Here is a 20,128-nt window from a genome sequence, read left to right as displayed (position 1 = left end):
TCGGTAGAGACGGCAGCTGAAAGAATTCCCACTCTGAGCCCCTTTTTTTATTTCAGAGATGTTTTTAAGTGAAGCCAGTGCTTCATTTGGTAACGTGTTCCACATCAGTACTGATGCAGCTGGTAGGCTGTCCTTCTGGGAGTGGAAATGTGCAGCCGGGGAAGGGGAGATGAGCAACGCAGGGAGCTCCTACGACAGCACTCACACTGACACCAGCGTGTCAGCAAACAACAGTACAAACCACGGTGGCTGGGTGTACTCATACTTGAGGACAGACAAGCAAGCACATGTGTTTTTCTTCACAGTTGGGGCTGGCTAGGATTGCCCATGGGGTCTCTTGCAGCAATTCAGCTGCGAGGAGTAAGTACTGGGCATACTGCTGATGCAGGCCTGTCTGTGCAGCACAGGTACACGCATTTCTGCAGAGAAATCCCAAAGCAACTTTTTCTCCATATTATGGAACCCCCAACATTGCCCCCTCAAATGTAATAATACTGTCAGCTTGTTAACAGGGTGGTCTCGTTGCTCATAGAAAAATGGCATGTAATCTGATGCCAGTAAAGTCCGATGCCACTAAGAAAAAAGGGATGTGTGCTAATTATGTGTGCTAATTATATGTGTATAGTTAACTGAGAGAAAAGGTTGGAAAGAAGAGAAAGAGGAAGAAAGAGGAAGAAAGAGAAAAATAATACTGATGTCTAAAAATGAGCGGTACATGAGCACCCTATAGCACAGCCTGGGATGGATCATTCTGTTAAATGCTCTGAACTTCTGAGATCTTTATAAAGCTGCAGCAGCAGCACTGCTGACCCTGATAGAAAGTGGGGATCACCCTGACAGCTGAGGATGCAGAGGAGCGTCTGAAGCTGTACCCCTGCTTACCCCCCTTACCTGAGCATCAGCAGGCAATGGGTAGAGCTCAGAACTTGCTCCTTGTCAGAGCTGCTGGGTGCCTGCGATGGTAACAGACACTGACCCATTACCAGCAAAGAACTAGGAAATGTTGTGTGATGCGATTGCAGGGGGCTTTCAAGTTGTAACCTCTGCTAAAACCACTGCACAGGGGAGGCAGCATATCTTTAGCTATCCTTCAGGTGCCAAAGGTCACACGCTCAACACTGAAAGACAAGATTCAATTCAAAAAAGACGACTGATCTTTTGAAAAGCTAGGCCTTCATCTTTATGTTACCAATATGGCCAAAGCATGCTATTTTGATAGGATAAAAATATGCAGAAATACAGTCCTATTCTTTCTCACATTTTTAGTCCTGTCAAAACTTCTGTACAATTACACAACAACATTGTGTGAACACCTGCAGCCATTATTTTCTCCTTTTGCACTTGTCAGGGCTATTAAAAGTGACAGACTGTGTTCTCTGATAATCATCGCATTTACAACAAATGCAAACATGTTCATCCAATTTTCTCAGGGTCATGCACCGAACTATCCCCTGTATTGTCAGGCAGACAAATGCAGCATTTTGTTTCAGATTGCTGGGAATTTGGAATCCCAGTAATGCACAGATCTGCTGGATCTGGATGCAAACCTCTCCTCGGCCACCCTTTGAGCAGCTTTACTATGAGAAAGGAAGGGAGGAAAGGAAAGAGCTGTAGAGGAAAATGGGCCAAACACGGAAAGGTTATCTCATGAGAGAACTGGGAAAATCTTGAGGTTAAATGCTGTCTATTGTGAATACCTGGGTATCTGCACACCTTGGATATATTTTCAGCCAGTAAAAGGAAGCTAAGGAGTATGTGGGTATGCACATATATAAATATATATATATATCTAAAAATACATATATTAATATACTCACATGTGTAGCCAGCTTAAATATAGTGCCAGTACAACAGATACTTGCATCTTCTAAGGGCCAAATTGTGCAGAAATCCATAGGTACAGATTTCTAAAGATAGTAATTAGTCTGATAAGATCTTCAGATTCCCTCCTTTCCAAGAAATTGTCCTAGGAGCGAAGTTTCAAGGCCATTGCCATCCCAGGCAACACAAAAACAGCTCTTTCAGAAGGCAGTTCTCTGCAGTTCATAAACTAGCATCACAGAGCAGCCTTTAGTGGAGCTACATGAATTTGCATCCGTGGAACATTTGGCCTGAATTATCTGCCACAATAAACAGCTTAGGATATTTTATTGCCTGGTCAGTACTGGTCTCTCAGTACTGCAGTCAGTCAGTCAGTCAGCATAGCCAAAGAGTTGAGAAAAGAAGTCACAGTTTAAAAAATAAAACTTGTGATTAACATAATGTTTTGGAAAGTCCCAGGATTTGGTTCTATCAGAAAGTACATCTAAATTTAATAGCTGCAGTAGGAATCATATCTAAAATATTTAAAATTATTAACAGCTAGTGAGCTCTGGAATGAGTGAAACAAGCTTGATCATGCAGTACTGGCCCAGTGAACTTAAAAATTGAGAGGACCTTAGAGAAATCTTTACAAAGTTTGCTTTTGGAAGTGTAGTTCTTCTTGTGTGTAAGAGGACACAGGTATTTTTTGCTTTTCCTCTGGAGATACAGCTATCCCTGAACACCCCCAGCTTACATTTTATTTCAATCTCACAATTTATATTCCTGAATAAAATAGTTTTCCCTTATAAAAATATCTAATTAAAGATGATTGTTTAGTTTGTTTGTTGTTAAAGGTTATTTTTAGCTACTCTGGTCCTGCCTTCATTTGGGGCAGTACCAGAGTGGTTCAGATTAGAGAAGTCAGGGAGTCTGGAGAGCTGCCCTGCGCAGGGGAAGCGATGGGAAGGCTACCAAGGATTTTCATCTGCCAACATCACACTGCAGCCGCTGAATCACTTGCAGTCATTTTTTTGGGACTCTGTACAAGCGTGGGGCATAGCTTGTGCGTGCTGCTGCCATAGCCCCTGCCCCCATACCCTCCCACTCCCTGCCCCTGCCTTGTCCCACCGCCTGCCACAGACCCAGGAACCTCGTCTCATTTTCAGTTTCACACTTAAATCTTGCTTTCCCAACCCTGAGAGTCCTACTTCCAAAGCTCCTCAGCCTTCATCTTTGCTGCAAAGTGCATGTCACAGCCACTTACCCTGGCAATAGGTGAGCACGCTAACACAGTGATACATGCTATCTAGAAAGTAGAAATAAAAAGTTTGAACCTAACTGGCAACAGCCCCAGCCCTATCTCGGCCTCAGTGGTGTTTGCTTGGACATACAGAGGCTTGAAGAAGGGAGCATGCACCCATTCATGTTTGCATAGAGAACTCTTGGTCTACATCAGCACGTGTAACCTGCCCCATGGTAAACCCACGGAGTTACTGCTTTTGGTGCAGGGGTGAGCATCTTGGCGCTCCCAGCAAGGTAGGACGGAGGCAGCTGAGGAGCAGCATGTTATCCTGCAGGAATGTGTTTGTGCTGAATGATCTGCAAAGGGCACATGTTGTCCAAGCCGACTTGGTACATGGCAATACAGCTGATACACTGAGGTGCAGTGCTGTCCTACCATAGCCCCACCTATGTCCAGCTCCGGCACTGGCTCTGTTGTGTCCAGTCTTCCTGCTGAAAAGACACAAATTCTCCTTTACTCGTGGGAGGAGGGAAGACGACTGTGAAATTGTTGTTTAGTGATTCTGTGAGTCACCTTCCAAATGGCCTTTGGGTTCTCATTCCTATTTCTGTATGTTATCCAAGGCCTGTTTAAAGAACATGAAGTACAGAGCAGCCCTGGTCCCCCCCACTGCGTGCCCTTGGCTGCTGATACATGCCCACACATGTTCCCTCTCTCTGACCTCATAAATCTTGAACTTCTTTCTCTGCTGTTTCAGTAAGATGGATGGTAGGTGCACTCTCCACGACTTACCCCTTGATTAGGACATGGAGGGAAGCGGGTACAAAGCTCCACAGGCAAGAGAAGGAACTGAATGTAGCTTTCCCTTTTTTATTTTCCTCAGTGCCCAATGCTCGATGGGTCTGTCTTGGTAGCATAGCCTCCTTGCTTTGTTCTCTTAAAGAACATCATAGAAGAAAGGCGGGATATCAGATATGTTTGCCATCCCTCTCTTGCATATGTGCTGTCTGCAGGCGGCTTCCTCAGCTGTCGTGACTCCTTTGCAAGCAGAGACGCTTCTACTTTCCTACCTGTGGCAGCAGAGCCCATCCCAGTTGGTAGGCAATACATGGGTGCCTGGCTGTCTTCACACACACATCCGCCTCTGACGCTGAGGCACCCGCATCTGTGCTGTACAGGGAACCCACAGGTACTGCGCAGGGAACCAGCCTAGCTCCTGCCACAGCGCTGTCAGGATTTCACACCAGCAGCAGGAATGTTAGATATTTCTGAAATTAACTTTGAAGCTGCTAAGCCCTTCGTTGCACTTCTGCTTTTGTGCTTAGACAGCAGCATGCTTTGCTAATGCTGAAGTTAGCAGCATTTCACTCTCTAGTGTCTGGTAGAAATCTTATATGTAGCCACAGAGAAATCTATACAGCCTACAGTTGTTTCTATTATTTTTAAAAAGTGTCCTAAAAATGAACTCAAGCTGAGGAAGCAAAAGTTAATGTGTTTAGGCTTACGTGGTATATTCCCTCCTGTGTTGCCCCTCGTATGTTTGCTGGGTGATTTCCCAGAGTGACGAGTGCACTCAGCGTGCACTGCACATGCAGTGAGTCTGACGGCTCCAGGGTACACCTTATATCTGCACAATACATACCTTACCTGTATCAGTCTTTCCCAGGTGTGCCAGAGCTCGACACTTGTGCTACAGTGGCAGTATACATACCCTACGGTATATCACGTGTCCAGGATTTCCATATGTCCTGCAGCCTGACTGGAATTATTGCTACTGCTCCACCTTGGCTGCAGGACATCAACAAACCCTGGACAAATGTCCAAAGACAATATGATTTGTCTGGACAAGTTTCTGGATGGATATAAATTGTTTCTTTAGAAGAATGGGTGATTATACTGAATTTGTAGGACATAATGAAACATGTTATCGGTTCAACAAATAAAATATGCTGGACCTGCTTACACAAGCAAATACATGGCAAACATTCTTCATTCTTACTCTTTGGAAAGTTTCTAAGCCACCTGGGCTTCCCTGGTTATCTGCTGTTTTGCCTATATGCAAATATAAAGATCTTATTGTCTTTATTTTACCTTTAAGGTCAATGGTAAGGATGTTACAGGTGGCTCCCGAATCCAGAGGACTCTGCAACCCTTCTTGCCTCCCTGCTGCTCAGACCCCAGAGGTCTCGCCAGCCCAGTCCCATGGATGCATCCGCTGCTGTTCTCGTTTGCAGGGAGGGCAGGTAGCGCGGCTGAGCCCCCTCCGTGTGCACAAGCACGCACACAGCTGGGACGCTACGACAGAGCACTGCGTTTAGCAGCACCTACATATACCACGTACGCAGTAAGTGCAGATAGCCCAGTCCTGCCACCCCTCTCTGGCTGGTCCAGCCTGGGCTTCCCTGCAGAAACCCCGCGCCCTTGGCTGCAGGTTCACAAGCACAACTACGTCCATGGACCCTCAAACGTCAGCACGGCCTCCAAGTCTAATATCCCTGCCCAGACCCTGGATGCTCTTACCCGGGGGATGGGTCTGCCTCTACTCGACGCTAGCCTGGCCTGAAGTTTGCTAGTGAGTTTCACCTACACGTACACGCACCCAGGATTAAATCCATGGGTCCCCAGCTGCTGTCACACAGACCTGCAGTCCCTTTCTCGGCTGCTGCCAATGAAGACCTTGTGGCACCGGCACCGGCACCGAGCAACGCCTCAAGGGCGGGAAGGAAGGAGGCGGGCGGCCGGGGCGAGGCGGGCAGCCCCGCCGGCGGCGGGAGGGGTGCTCTGAGGCACCATCGCCAGGGCCAGCCCCGCGGCCCCCCCGGCTCCGCCGCGGCACGGCGGCACCGCCGGCCCCTCCTCACCCCGCCCCGGGCCGGGCACTCGGGACGAGGCAGCAGCGCCGGCCGCCGGGCCGGGCCGGGCCCCGCCATGGGCTGCTCCAGCAGCGCCCGCAGCCGCCCCCGGGAGCCGCCGCCCGCCGCCGCCGCCGCCGGGCCGCCGCCGCGGGGTGAGCCGGGCCGGGCCGGGCGGCGCGGAGCCGGGCCGGGGGGCGGCGGGGGCTGCCCGCGGAGCTTGCTAGCGGGGGGAAGCCGGGCTCCCGGCTGCTGGTTGTGCCCAGCTGTCGATGGAGCTGCGCCTGGCCAGTGCTGTCGTCCTAAGCTGCTGCTTCTTGTAAATGACAAGTTAGGAGCTTCTGTTCCTCCCCGCAGAGCTTTTTGTGGTGGTTTTTTTTGTTGTTGTTGTTGGTTGGTTGGTGGGGTTTTTTTAATTTACAGACAGGTTGGTCCTGCTGTACAATACCTTGTACATCCAATGCTTTTCCCCTACTCCACCCTCCTCCCGCCCGCTTTAAAATAGTATTGAACTAGCAATACCTGAGCCCGCGATCCTTCCTTTTTTCTTAAAAAACCTGTACATCCACCCGAACGCAGTTTACAGCGCCGGCAGTACTCTCGTGACTTTGATTTGGCTCACACAGGATTCATTTTGGGTGTAAGGCGTATGTGTTGGATGCTCTGTAAGGCTATCCTTGCTATTCAGTGGAAGTTAAAAAACCCTTTGTTTCCATATTAATCATATTTAGCTCTTTGCAGCAAGGGACGTTTGGAAACACTTTTGGAAGAACCTGGATGCTGCAGTTACAGGTATTTGCCTCTGCAGAAAGATGCATCCTGAAGATAGATACTTAAAAGTTGTTCGCGTTTCATTTTACCGCATTTCTTTCCTGTATTCTTGAGTTACAGATATCACCCATTGCTGTTGCTCTGGCTGCAGCGTCTGTGTTTTCTGTACGGGTTCATTTTCCATTTATTGTCTGGCGGTGTTGTGGTTTGTGATTGCAGAGGCGATGACGGCAGGTTGTACGGGCTGAGCGTTGCCTGTGCCACCTCAGAGCCAGCGCATACCTGCAAACCGAGGAGCCCCGCTGAAAATAGCAGCAGAAATCTCTTTATGCTCTACCTGTTGTCTTGTTCGCCTGGTCAATGTACCAAATTCCTCTGCCTTTCCCTCCTCTGTTGAAGATATTTCCACAGGAACGCTGAAGGGCTCAGGGAAACAAATGAAGTAATTTATTCTGTGTATTTTAGGAATTCTGTCTAAAGGCCTGTTCATGTTATGATGGGTTATGAAACGTACTAAATACATAAAGTAATGGCATGGTAATGATAAAGTGCAGTTTGTAATTACAGCTGAAAGATTTCCATTAATTTGACAGTTACCAGCCAGATATGTTAGTTATTTTCTGACTTAGTTTTATAAGATAGCATAATTTGAAACTTCTCTAAATGCATTAGTAGAAAAAAAATGTATTTGATTTCCTTCCATTGATGTGTAACTTGCAAAAATGTAAGGCTTTTCCAAAAGGAAAGAAAGAAGGCAGAGAGGGAAAATATCATAGCCATGGCCCACTTAAATTCAGTCTGCTTTTCGTTGTTCCTCCAGCTGAAATTGACTACAGCAGGGAAATAAAAATTATAAATTTAAAAATAAAACAAAACTAGAAGGCATCCTAGGAATGTTGACTGTCACACGATGTTCATCCTTCTTGGGGATAAAGGTACTGAACACATTACTGGGAGGATTTATTTTTTCTATATTAGAGAATTCTTGGCATTTCAGATGAGAGTGGAGGAATGCTTCCAGGGTTTGCAGCAGTTCAGATCTTGCATTGCATGGCAGTATTTTGTAATCCAATTTATATAAAACATCCCGATGAGAGGGCCAGCTGGCAGTTACAGGCTGATGTTTACAGGAGCTGCAGGAGATTCCTGGTAATAATGGGTTTGAATTGTTTCTTTTACTGGTGACACCAACTGAAAACTCTGTCTAATGTGCTAGTTTTTGTGGCTCATTTATTTCTGCCTGTAGGTTTTAAATGCTCGCTGTCCACCTGGTACCAAGCAAGGTGAAGGCATGATAAATGTCTAAAGGGATAAAAAATAATACGTAAAAAGATCGGGTCTCTGGGTCTCTGAGAGTATACTGGTTTTTTTTAGTCACTGCTTAGAGTAGGTTAAATTTAAGACTTACTTGCTGTTATCCTGATTGGGTATCTGTTTCATGCTGAGCGTCATGTTAGGAAAAGGAGTGCCTGGAAGACATGGTGTGACAGAGATCTAGCGATGGTAAACAGGGAGATGTATTTGCTGTTTCTTGTAACAGAAGAACGATGTCACTTGAAATTACCAGCAGCAGGCTTAAAACCATTAAGAATGTGTTTTACAGGGGGTGTAAGTGGGCTGTAGACCTCCTTGCCACTGGTCATGGTGGAGGCTGAGAGTGTAAATGGGTGAAACGGGGCTTGGGCAGGTTCACAGAGGAATGTCCACCGACGAACTGAAACCTGGCCCCATGGGGTGGGTCCCTCTGCCCTTCCCACTGCCCCGCGGCAGCTGCCAGAGGCAGGGTGCCGCCCTGGGTGGGTCTGTGGCCTCATCCACATAGCTGAGCTTACCTCCCGGCTTTTGAGTTGCATTAAAAATAGCTACACCTCTGTGAATCTGGAGGGGTTGGTTGGACCGTGGATGGTCTTACAGTTCCTGGGACAAATGAGGTTTTACGTATCCCATAGTCAAAGTTGCTTTCTGCCGGTCTTGACAGTGCAGATTCCCTGTTCTTGCTCTTTTCCTGGCTTAGCCATCCTTCCCTGCATCTGTAGGCACGTGCTAACTTGCTGATGCTTGCTGGGGAGGTGTTCTGCCTGAATGCCTCTAAAGAACCATGAAGTTATCATAAGAGCAGCAGTATTCAAGCAGCTGTTTTAAGAGCAGGATGTATTACATTTTTTCGCCATTCATCTATGCGTGTATGAAGAATCATACGGTTCTGCTCACTGGCTTTGACGCTGCAATCATCATTTTCTCAGAAAATACAATTTGGCCAGTTTTGTAAATATTATACAAACATACTTTGTGCATGAATTCCCAGGGTTTTCGTCCTGATGTTCCTTTGGAGAAGGTTAAGTATAAGTTCTTTGTCAAGCTGAATTTAATCAGAAAGTTATTAAGTCAGTCTGATAGCTAGGTATAGCTCGTTTGAGTCCTCAACTTTTATCCTTAAATACCTGTCAGAGTAATTTTGCCATTGCTTCATTCATAAATTTTGTCTGCCAAAATGGCCCACTGCTTTATTTAGCCAATAAGTTGATGAAAGATGAAGGAGGTGGAAGTTTTAATTTGTTTAGGCTTCCTTTTGTTGAATGTTTTATTAGACAAAGTGTACTATGAATGGTAGTTTAGTATTTTAAAAGACAGACAGACTGTTTCTTTTGTTTTAAGAATCGGGCACCGCTCACCCTCTGGGATGAGCAGGTGGGTCTCAGTGTTTTTCGTTCAGCCCACCCAGAGGCACCACAAGGAGTTTCCTGTGTGCAGCCCAGGGCAGCAGCTTCCTCCTGCTTGGCACGTTGATTCTGCGCTTGGTGTGGGGCAGGAAAAGATGCTTCCTTACATAGCGTCCCGTCACCAGCAAACCTTCTGCACACTTCAGACCCGTAAGGCAAAATGTAATAGGACATTGACCTGTAATCAGGTCAGCTCTCTTCATATAAAAATATATGATGTGCATCAAGCCAAAACACTTTTTTGTTTGTTTGTTTTATGTAAGAGCAGCACCATCCTCTACTGGATATGTGTAAGAGCTGCAGACCTATGAAGGAGTATTGTCTGTAGCCAGGTGGAAGCTCTTTGACAGGTAGTGCTTGTGTGGTCCCCTGTGGGTCTAGTTCTCATCCAGCTTACATGCCCACTCATCAGTTATCTTTAATTCTCTTTTTTCTTTCCTTGCTCTGCCATACTAAAAGCATCATCAGGTGAAAACACCCCAACTGCAGACGATCATGAAACCATAGCTGACCAAACACAGTTGGACCAAGATGTGAGTCTTGCCTCTGAGGAGACAAACCTGGGCGAGCATCCACCAGGAGAGGAGGCTGCAGCGGTGATTCTGGCCGTAGAGGGAAAGATCGATTCGGTCAGTAAAAGGGAGGAGCCGGAGGGCACCGAGCCCCTGCCTGCAGACACAGAGGAGAGCTCTGAGCTGCCATCTGCATGGCAAGAGGAGAGCACTGGGCCTTCACCTCCAGCACTGGAAGAGGATGCTGGGGCACCATCGCCAGGACCAGCACAGGACAGTGGGCTGGTAGAGGGCAGTGACACCTCTGTAGTGGAAATCATCCAGAAAGTACATATTGCTGAAGAGGACCACCTCATTGAGGGTAATATTTGTGCTTTCATAAATTCAGGAGACCAAAATCTGCCTCCAGAGACTTGTGAGTGGATCCTTTTGGCTTTACTGAGAGCCTCACATAAGCTTCCGGAGTCAGAATTTGGTGTGGGGAGTCTGTACCATGTGGAGCGTAAAAGAGTGTGGCTGGGGAAGCCTCAGACTCACAAGTCCAAGCTGTAATAAATGTAATTAGCATTTCCAGTCATTATCTCTGCTATTTCATTTCATGCCCTTTTTGTTCTTGGCAGATACAATGCCTCACCATGCCCCTCATTTAAAATGTGTTCCTGTGTAGCTCAGACACGTTCCTTAATATTTACAGAGACCAAAGGCTCTATTATTTACTTATATGTATTAATTATAAAGCAACTGTCCCTGTGCATGTGAAGTTGGAGGGTGCATGTCTGGATGTAGAAGCAAAAGAATCTCTTTGATGCACCCTTGGCATATCCAGCCTGTCCTAGAAGCTTGGCTGCTACACAAGCAGAATAGAAGTAGTAGTGGACAGACATAGGGATGAGCTTTCCAAAAAACGTTGACTAGCTGGGGGGGAAGGCTGTGTGAGGAAGCAGTGGTGTCTGAGACGGCAGGTATTTCCATGTGCTGTGAGAGGGACCTTTACTGCGAGGCGTGCTTGTTCCCAGAGGTTGCAGGCTGTGCTCATCTTTGGGTTAGCGCCCAGAGGACGTGTGTCTCCCATGGACTGCACATGCGGAAGGTGAACACTTCACTGGAGGAATTGTGTTTCTCCTAAATGGTAGAAAGCAGCTCAGTGAGGAATCGCATACTTCCTGGGGAAGCATTTCTTCAGGGAATAGGCAGGTGAAGCACATGAGAAGTATTTCTCTGCAGGGAGACGTGGTATCAGCATCCTTCCTCACTCCACATTTGCTATAAAGAAGTGCAAGATGCAGGAGGAGGACTGATCTGTGTGAAGCCCAGAGCCAGCTACCAGCCCTACCGCTAACCCTGTGGCTTTGCTGTGCACCTCTCTGAGCTGGCTGTATAAATCTGACTCATTGCATCCCAGCAGCTGAGCATGGGGGTTGGCTTGTCCTCTCCTGTGTCTCTTTGCAAAAGAATTGTGAGGTTTCTTCTGCATAAAATGGGCCTCTGTCCTTTGGAATGAAGTCTTGTTTTGTGTAAGCAGTAAATGACTGGATGCTCACCTGTAAAACGTGTAGTCCTGCCCAGCTGGACACTCCAATTTCATTAGTCACCTTTTCTAAGCTTTGGGGCATGGTGCTGGAGGCAGAGCAGTGCGCCCTGAATGTTGTGGTATGACCTCATGACCTTGGAAACACATTTACAATGGACTGTTTGCCTGAAATCAGTTACAGGGCTTTGACCACCAAGTGATGCATGCTGCTTGCAGAGCGAGTGAACACAGCTCTTGGGAAAAAGAGTTTTGCGCCTATTGGTTTCAAGCTAGAAGTAGTATCTTAACCTGTGTGCATTATCTTTCCATGAGTCTATGATGAAGAAGGGACTTTCCATTTTCATGTTGCGGTGCATCTGATACTTAGCACTTGTTTTGACTTTCTTTATTCTTCAGCAGCTGTGTGAGTAAATTAATTAGGTAGCAGCTTCCCAGGGAAAGCACAGTTTCAGCCAGACTGGCACATTACTGTGTTTTCTATTTCTGTTTTGTTCCAATTGCAAATAAAACTGCACATATATAAAATAAAATCCAGGAAAAAAACTTTAACAGAAATACTCATGAATTGTATTGAATAGAGCATCAAGGGAATTTTGTGAAAACATCAGAACTTTACAGGCATGAGGCACGCAAGTAGCTGGGTGATGGAAAGTGATTGGAAGCATCCTGTTTGTTCCCTCTGGGTTCATTCAGGGGGTACGTTGGTGAAGGGCATTGGAGAGCTGACAAGTAAAGCCAGGTTTACAGAAAGGAGCTGGGGCATTTGGTGCTTTCCTCAGTGGATCCTAATTTGATCTCCGTGGTTACTGTTCCCAGGTGAGACGGGAGAACAGGTGGAAACTGAGCTGCTCAGTGAGATAGTGAGTGGAGGGCCTGAGACAAAAGAAGAAGAAACAGGAGAAGCTGTGGATGGTGCAGCAGCGACAGAGATAGGTATGTTGACAGAGAAGGGAAGGACCACATGGGTTATTGTATAGGAGACAGAAAAGAGTGTGCTGTCCTTATGAGCACATATTGTCATCTCCCTGCCAGTGTACAGCTGCTTTCTGCATTTTAACATGACAAGAGTCATAAATATTTTTGTTTATATTAAGAGATATTTTTGGAAACAATCAATTGGAAGTCATGCTTTTTACATAGGTTGTCTTTTATATAATACATGAGTCTTACAGGTGATAAATTATCCCTGTTTGGGAAGAATGCTAGACTGTAACATGCAGTCTTGGAAAATAAAAACCTATGTTAAAATCATGACTCTGCTTGTTATTACTTGCAGGCTTGTTTTTATGAGCTAATGCCTTAACGCTGCTTTGTGATTTCCATTCTATGCCAGACAGTCATTTTAGATCCCCTCATCAGCTGAAATCAGCAGTGTAGCGCTGGGATGAAAGCACATTGCACAGCACATGCAGTCACATGGTGGGAAGGAAAAAACACAGGCCAAATAAAGTGCCTTTGGAAAATCATAACACCAGCGAAGAGAAGAATTTGAGGGGATAGGACTGTCCCTCTAGCGGACTTGGAAATTATGTCCACAATTCTTGTTGTCACAGTCTTTCTGCAACTGCAAAAGTTATTTGTTCTTCATCCATGTTACTAAGAATCCCACACTCATTTATTTTGAGTCCATCATGTATGGTATTTGCATGCCCCAGAAGGCAGAGGTTACCCCATGGTATTGCCAGAATGTGGAAAAGGATGAGCAGGCAATGCAGACACCTCCTTCCTTCCCCCAGTGAACATTACTGCAGTGGTTGAACCCGCTTTTCCCCTCTCCCCTCCCTCCTAACCACTGGCCTGCGTAACCATGTTCAAAACCTCTATGGGCTGGTGAATATGTCTGTAATTCAGAAGAGGACAGTTTCAGCGGGAAGGGTGGGAGGTATACTTACCCCAGCACCTTTCATGACTTCCAAATTAACCTCATGCGCTTGGTTCCTTCCCAGTGCTCCGGCCCTTGGGCTGTTGAGTACAAAGGGTGAGGACTACCTTAAACAGACCAGCAAGGCATGCTACATCTGTCATCCTTCCTGGTATGCTGGGAGGCTGCAGACTTTCATTTGGTGGGAGATAAATAGGAAGTACCAAACTCGTGTCTTCCAGCAGGGCAGAAGTGTTTCTAGGCAGGCCCAGAAACATGCATTTGCAAGGACTGGCAAGACTTTTGTAAGCCACCTTCTGTAACTGGTGGAGAAAGGCAGGTTATTCTCAAAGTGGGGGGACATTGGATATCTGCAATAGTTGCCTTGCAGGGAGCAGCCACGTAAGAAATTCTTAAAGAAGAGGGACTACAGGACAAAATATGAAGAGCCAGTGCTCTACAGGGCAGTTCAGAGAAGCCCCCGTCTTACTGAGTCTTCAACACACTGAACTGTGCTCAAGATCATTTTCTTTGTCTTAACTGTCCACAAAAACTTGTAGTCAAGAGGGTTGTTCAGTGAGTGTTGCCACATACGTTAGGCATGCCTGTGCTATTTTGTCTTAGTTACACTGACAGCAGCAAACCAGTGTGTTCCACATGTGCTACAGGATTAAGGAAAATGGTTTGCAGCATGAGCGCTGCAGCCTGGCAGACCAGCAGGATGGTGGTCAAGCTGTTTGGTCAAGGTATACGTGCCTTTTTGAACTTGTGATTACTCAAGTGGAATGAGATAAGCAGAGACCAAAAAAGGCACTCACATGCCTTTAATTCCATCTGTTTAACTGTTGGTGACCTTTATATTGTTACTTTTCAAGCTAGCCTCTGAAGACAAGCTATTGTTGGCTGTTGGCAATTGTGCTCTTGCAGGATATTCAAACTCATGCCATATAGCTTTGCCTATGAAGTCCAAAGAAGTTATTCACTCAACTTGTTTTTAATGTCTTGCCCCTGTGCTTTTGCAAAAAATTATCTGTCTTTGCTGTTAGTTCAGCAAAGCACTAAATTTGCTTCTGGAAAACCTCAAAGAGCAGCATCGTCCTGCTCCCAAAGAATAAGAGATTTCATCACGTAATGATTACAGCTTTATTGAAATACTTTCTGCATTTACCTGTCTTGACATTATTCTCCCCAACAGTTTTGTGAGAAAGCAGAAAGAGGAGCCCCACTTCTGTGTAGTAATACATTTCGGATTATAGGAGCATACCAATGCGGACAGCTCAGGGAACAGCTGTGGGCGAGAAAAGCAAACTATGTTAAGAATGGACCAGTGTCCATTTAAATCTGGGATGCTGTTGTGTAAAGGGGCAATTCTTCCATCTTGAAAGGATATTGAAGAACTAAAGATTCTGGGCAGGGACACAAGATTGCTAAAGGGAATGGAAAAATTCTTACTTTGAGGGAGATCAAAAACATTCAGAGTCCTGAATGTTCAAGTCCAAGAGGCTACGACTAAGAGGATATGAGCTGATCCTAGTGCAAAATAAACAGTGCTCTAGAGGTGGCTGAGGTTCATCTCTGAGTAAGGGAATGCTCAGTGACTCACTAAGTATGTTGAATTCAAAACCACTAAAGGATTTTTTTTCACCTGACATTAGCAATGTTCATTTAAGATTAACTGTCAGACTCTTTGTCACAGTCACTGCAGTTGGGCGTCTCCCTGTTACCTGCATTCCCCTGTAAAATTTCCACCTTCCCTGTGTCCCCTACCCAGCCTTGTGGTAATACCAGTGGTAATTCACTACATGGAAGTCCCATGTTCCCAACCTATCCTTGCAGGGTCTTCTGGCTAGGAAAGAAGTACCTTGAGCTGGAGTGGTCCAACACTATGATTTCTGCCAATCATCCCCTTGGGCACCACCCTTTAGCTGCCAAGCAAGGCAGTGAGACTTATACAGCTGCTGATGGCGAACACATATAGTTTCAGGGGCTGTGTGCAGTTCCTCAGCTGTACATTATCATGGAATAGTTGAGGCAGGAAGGTACCTCTGGAGATCATCTAGTCCAGCCCCACTACTCAAAGCAGGGTCAGCTGGAGAAGATTGTCCAGTTGGGTTTTGAATATCCCCAAGAATGGAGACTCCACAACTCTGTGGGCAGCCTATTCCAATTGGTCAATTGGCCTTACAGGAAATAAAAAGGTTTTTTACATTTAAATGTAATTTCCTGTGCTTGAGTTTAGGCTCTTTGCCTCTTGCCTGTATTTAAGGCTACTGTAAGATTTAATGTCCATGAGATCTTTGCCTCTGTATCAGATATGACTGAAATTGTGCAATGATTTCAAAAGTTAAGAGGAAATGCAGCAGGGTGGGGAGGAGCATAAGACTGTTGCAGTGTAACTGGATTTCATATAGGTGATGCTGGTGTCTGTAAGAGGAAGACTGTGTATGAATGGGATGGGGGAAGAAGCAGAGCCAGAGGATGCTTGTGGCTGTTTCAGGTCCCCACAGAACATCCTTACAGATCTGGGAGAAAAGCAGATACCCCCTTCATGCTGTGATGCTTCCAGGGAACTTTCACATTTAATTCCTGTAAGATTTATTGAATATGAAGTTGTACCCTCAATTAATTGTTAAATTAATTTTTTCCATGTGTTTCAGAGACAGCTAATAACAAGGAATAGAAGTTATGTCTCTATGAACATCCTCTCCTTGGGCCTGCTCTTCTGTCTACATGAACATTTTTAAATTTTATTGGGTTGGGAAAATAGAAAAGCTTTTATGGATTGAACCACGACCATGAATAAGAAGCATCAGAAAAAGTTTTATATTTTTTTTGAAGTCAAGCTGCCAAGACTTCAAGTGTTTGAAATACCTGAACTTTCACCTCCCTGCCACAGAGTGCCTTCTGTACAGGTCTAGCACAGTGGGATCATTTTCTGACATCAGTATAACCATTCAGTTTTCAATTAGGACTTTTTTGAGGTTCAGATAACTAACTTCAAACCTTTGAAACCTTCAACCAGCATTATATGGGATAAAAAATATAGTGTGGCTTTTTCTTAACAGTAGCGTGTGGGCAATTTTTCCAAATGCCTGGACTATCAACACACAGAGTAGCACGTAGAGGACTGGGAGATGAAAGTGCCCATTTACCAGGCTGTAACTAAACGCAGAGGTTAGTTTTTCAGAAAATGGAAGATATGCAGGGTGTAGTGTCCAGGACCCACGTGAGAGTCTGCTCCTCGCTCTCCGTTTTTAAACACAAATTTATTGCAAGGCTAGTAGGACAAAATATATGATGACTTCTGCAAAAACAGGGAGAAGAGGGCATTTTTAACTCTGAGTATGATGGTTTAGTCTTACAAATTCTTGCACACTTAAAATACAAAGATAACTTTACAGCTGTTAACATTCATGGTGATTAATAACCTGCCTTTAGCTGTGTAGCTCCTCATATGCCATTTGTGGGTTCTGAAATAGATTTCTAATCAGAGACATATATAAGCCTGTTCCCAAAGGAGATGTCATCTCTTTTATTTCCCTGTAGTGCTGTCCTCCAGAAGAAGTATGCTATCAGGGACTGTCTTGGTTATTTTCCAAAATGCTAAATAATCATTTTGGAGCTGAAGCTGAATGGCAAAGCTTTCAAACAAGTTTCCTGTGAAACGGGCCCTGAATATAATTGATGTTATGGATCTGACAGAGAGTAGAAGTTTGTTCTGATGGTGAATGTTGCAAAGGGACTGTATGTTATCATTGAGGATTGTGTTTACAGGATTCTCTGGCATAAGAAGGTAGGATACGGAGAAAAGGTCAGTTATCTAAAAAGGGCAAGCACATGTTGCTATTTTATTAGCTCTATTGTACAAAAGTACTTCACAAAAAATTTGCTGTCATGAGCAAATTACACAAATCCCCTCTAGGAGCTAAATTTTGTGCTGCATGTGCACATCTGATTCCAGCTGACTTTGGTTTGTATTAATCTAATTTATATTCCTGGCCTATCAGCCTTTTGTGTAAGCTGATATTCCTGGGCTATATCACTAAATCTAAGGTTTTCTCCTTATCAGCACTCATACGAACTTGTCAGCTTCATTTAATGTCAATTTGCTGTGGGCAATACCATAAACTTTTAGAACCAAAATGCATATTTTCATTTTTTTAAGGTATTTTTTGGTAGATGGATGCTGCAGAGTTTTATTTATTTTTACTAGCCTTCTATAATAGCGAAGTTAAAACAAGCAGCTAGTTCTATTAAAAATCTATTGACATTAAAGTGGGAATTAAAAATTCAGAGGTAGTCAAATTTTTTGTCCAGGTGCCCAAATCATTCCATGATGAAAAGCCGTGAGAAACATACCGTGCACTTGGGAGAGCTGAGGAGCGGGAGAACAGGTGCTGAGCGGGATGAGGACTCCCTGGGGTGATACATGGCTGTGCTGGGCATATGGCCAGGGCCCAGGACACCACAGCAACTTCCACCATCAGCTCTTCTGGTGGCTGGTTTCCTCCTATGAGCTGGGAATTCAGTTCAGCCAGCAGAGCCTGTGCCAGCACAGCCCTGCTCCCAAATACAGGAGATGAAATTGGCAGGGGGGCCATGCTGATGACTTGCAAGTGGTGTGTTAGCTACATTGAAAAATTTAAAAGCATAAACCAAGAGGAGTTCTGTGACAGAGATCAGTATTATTAATAACAACAGAGGAGACCACTTGGAACTAAAATATGAAGATACAATGAAGTCAAGATAACCTCACCTCAGAGTCACTTGCTACCATTGTAGTTAAAAGAAGACAGGTGATAATATACATCCTTTCCTCACTGTTCAACTTTTTCAGGTCATTAAGCAATGCTAACTGGAAACAAGAAGAGTATAAGCCAGTCAATGACTCAACAGCATCAGCCCTTTCAGTCATCTTCAGTCCTTATATCAAATGAAGGCTATTTTTCCTTTTCCTTTCTAAAAGACAAAATATGCTTGACACCATGCTAAACATGAAATGTTGATCACTCACTCACCACAAGATCAGAATTTGTCTGCTAGATATATGCTGAACATCCCTACCTTGAGAAATACATTGACGCCTAGCATTCCCGGTCTGTAAGCTACCAAAGCATGTACTATGCATAAAGGGCCAAAATATGCGCAGTTATTTGCCTCTACAAACGTGGGACGTCACAGAGATTGCCAAGGGCAGAAATTGGTCTGTGGATCAAAGAGGTTTCTCATGTCAAAGGCTGAGAAGAGGATATGCTCCCATGTCTGTGTTTGTAAGATCTACCTCCAGAGATAGGGCAATATACTTTAGCTTTTTTTTTTTTAAACATAATCAAAATCCAAAACAATCTTTAGAAATGTTTATCAAAAGCTGGACGATTTTCAGCCCTTAACTTAATCCAAGGTGGAGGCAGTCACTCTATGCCACAGGGAGTGCTGGGTGGGACACTGGAAGGAATTAGCACAATTTCCAAACAAATAAGTTCTGGTAGGAATTATGTTTCAATTTTCAATAAACGCAACCCTAGAAGAGGTTGAATTTGCACCTTGTCAGCTCTATGCAGACACATATGCATGTTGTGTTAGGACCCCAGAAGATACTTTGCATTCTGGCTGGCTAGGGCTGGCTCTTTCACTCAATGCGGAACTGCTTTCAGGTAAAAACTGCAGCAAGAGCAAGGTGCTTGTAGTGGAAGATTAGGGCAGTTTAAGTTTGGCTGTATGTTTTAACTTAAGAGAATTTTTATTAAAATTTGAGCTTTATTTTTGCATTGCTTAATCTGTAGAGAATATAATCTTTTGGAGGAAAAAAAAACCTACTTAAACACCTGGTAGAGCATGAAAATTTAAGTATTGCTTTACTACCACAGAAACAGAGGACCTGTTCTGTTGGCTTTTTAAGTGTTACATGTGATTGAAACAAATTTTAGATGGTGAAATTAGTTTGCTACAAGCTGAATTGCAACTTCATATTTTACATGCTAGAGGCTTAGTCTAGCAAGCAAAAAAACCCCTAAGTTTAACTTAGAACAGGATTTCTTAAATTTTGTTTACTTTGCTGAACTAAAACCTAAGAGATATCCACAATACTTGCTTTTCAGAATTATGGGGCTTAGCCTTTTTGTCTTAAAGAATAGAATCAAATAATATATCTCTGCTTAAAAAATAAAAGTTTTAAACATCTCTATGGAAGGCTGATTATTTATGTTGAGAACTGCTATGACATAGCTGTAAATAAGAGAGTTTATTTATTTCAGTTATTCTAGAACTCTGGTACCTGAAGAATACATATTTAGATCTGAGGCATTCAAGAAACTGTGCAACTGGTCTCCAGCTAAAAGCTAAAGAATCATAGAGCTAAAAGTGGGGTTTAGTTCCTGACTTCTTGCAGAATGGCACCTGCTTACCGATAGAAATATCTTTAATGGAAGTAATGTTTTGGGGATTGTTATCTGCACCCAGCATATATTTTGTTTTCAGGTGTTTCACTTACATTTCAGTCTCAGTCTGTACCTTAGTGGGGAAAGCAATGGTATATTCACACCCCTGTGTACTAGTAAGGACACCCAGAGGGGTTCTGTGAAGGACTTCTATCAGCAAATGGACAAGTCAGCACACACCAGAAAAAAAATCAGAACTGCCATCTAGTGTTAGGTTCAAGGTTGGCAAAGAGGCAGCAAAACACAAGTCAGACAGCAGAGAATGGCGTGAGAGGTAAGGAGTAACCGCAGCAATTACACAAGGCTGAATGTACCTCGTGTTCAACACTACTGAGATCTGCTGAAGGTGAATTTTAACTAAATCTGCTACAAATAAGTGAAATATATTCCAATAAAGT

At 44.4% G+C, this 20,128-nt stretch overlaps 1 long non-coding RNA gene across 1 annotated transcript; it reads left to right on the top strand.

The window, feature by feature from the left end:
* The first annotated feature begins 9,848 nt into the window (after positions 1-9,848).
* On the top strand, positions 9,849-19,597 carry LOC135311869 (uncharacterized). Its single transcript, XR_010371405.1, has 3 exons — positions 9,849-10,262; positions 12,249-12,365; positions 15,951-19,597. It is a non-coding gene; the product is annotated as an uncharacterized LOC135311869 (long non-coding RNA).
* The last annotated feature ends 531 nt before the right edge of the window (positions 19,598-20,128 follow it).

The sequence above is a fragment of the Phalacrocorax carbo genome, chromosome 2 (assembly GCF_963921805.1).
Source record: "Phalacrocorax carbo chromosome 2, bPhaCar2.1, whole genome shotgun sequence".
NCBI lineage: Eukaryota > Metazoa > Chordata > Aves > Suliformes > Phalacrocoracidae > Phalacrocorax > Phalacrocorax carbo.
Note: the sequence above shows the minus strand (reverse complement) of the source record. Positions and strands in the feature narration are given on the sequence as shown.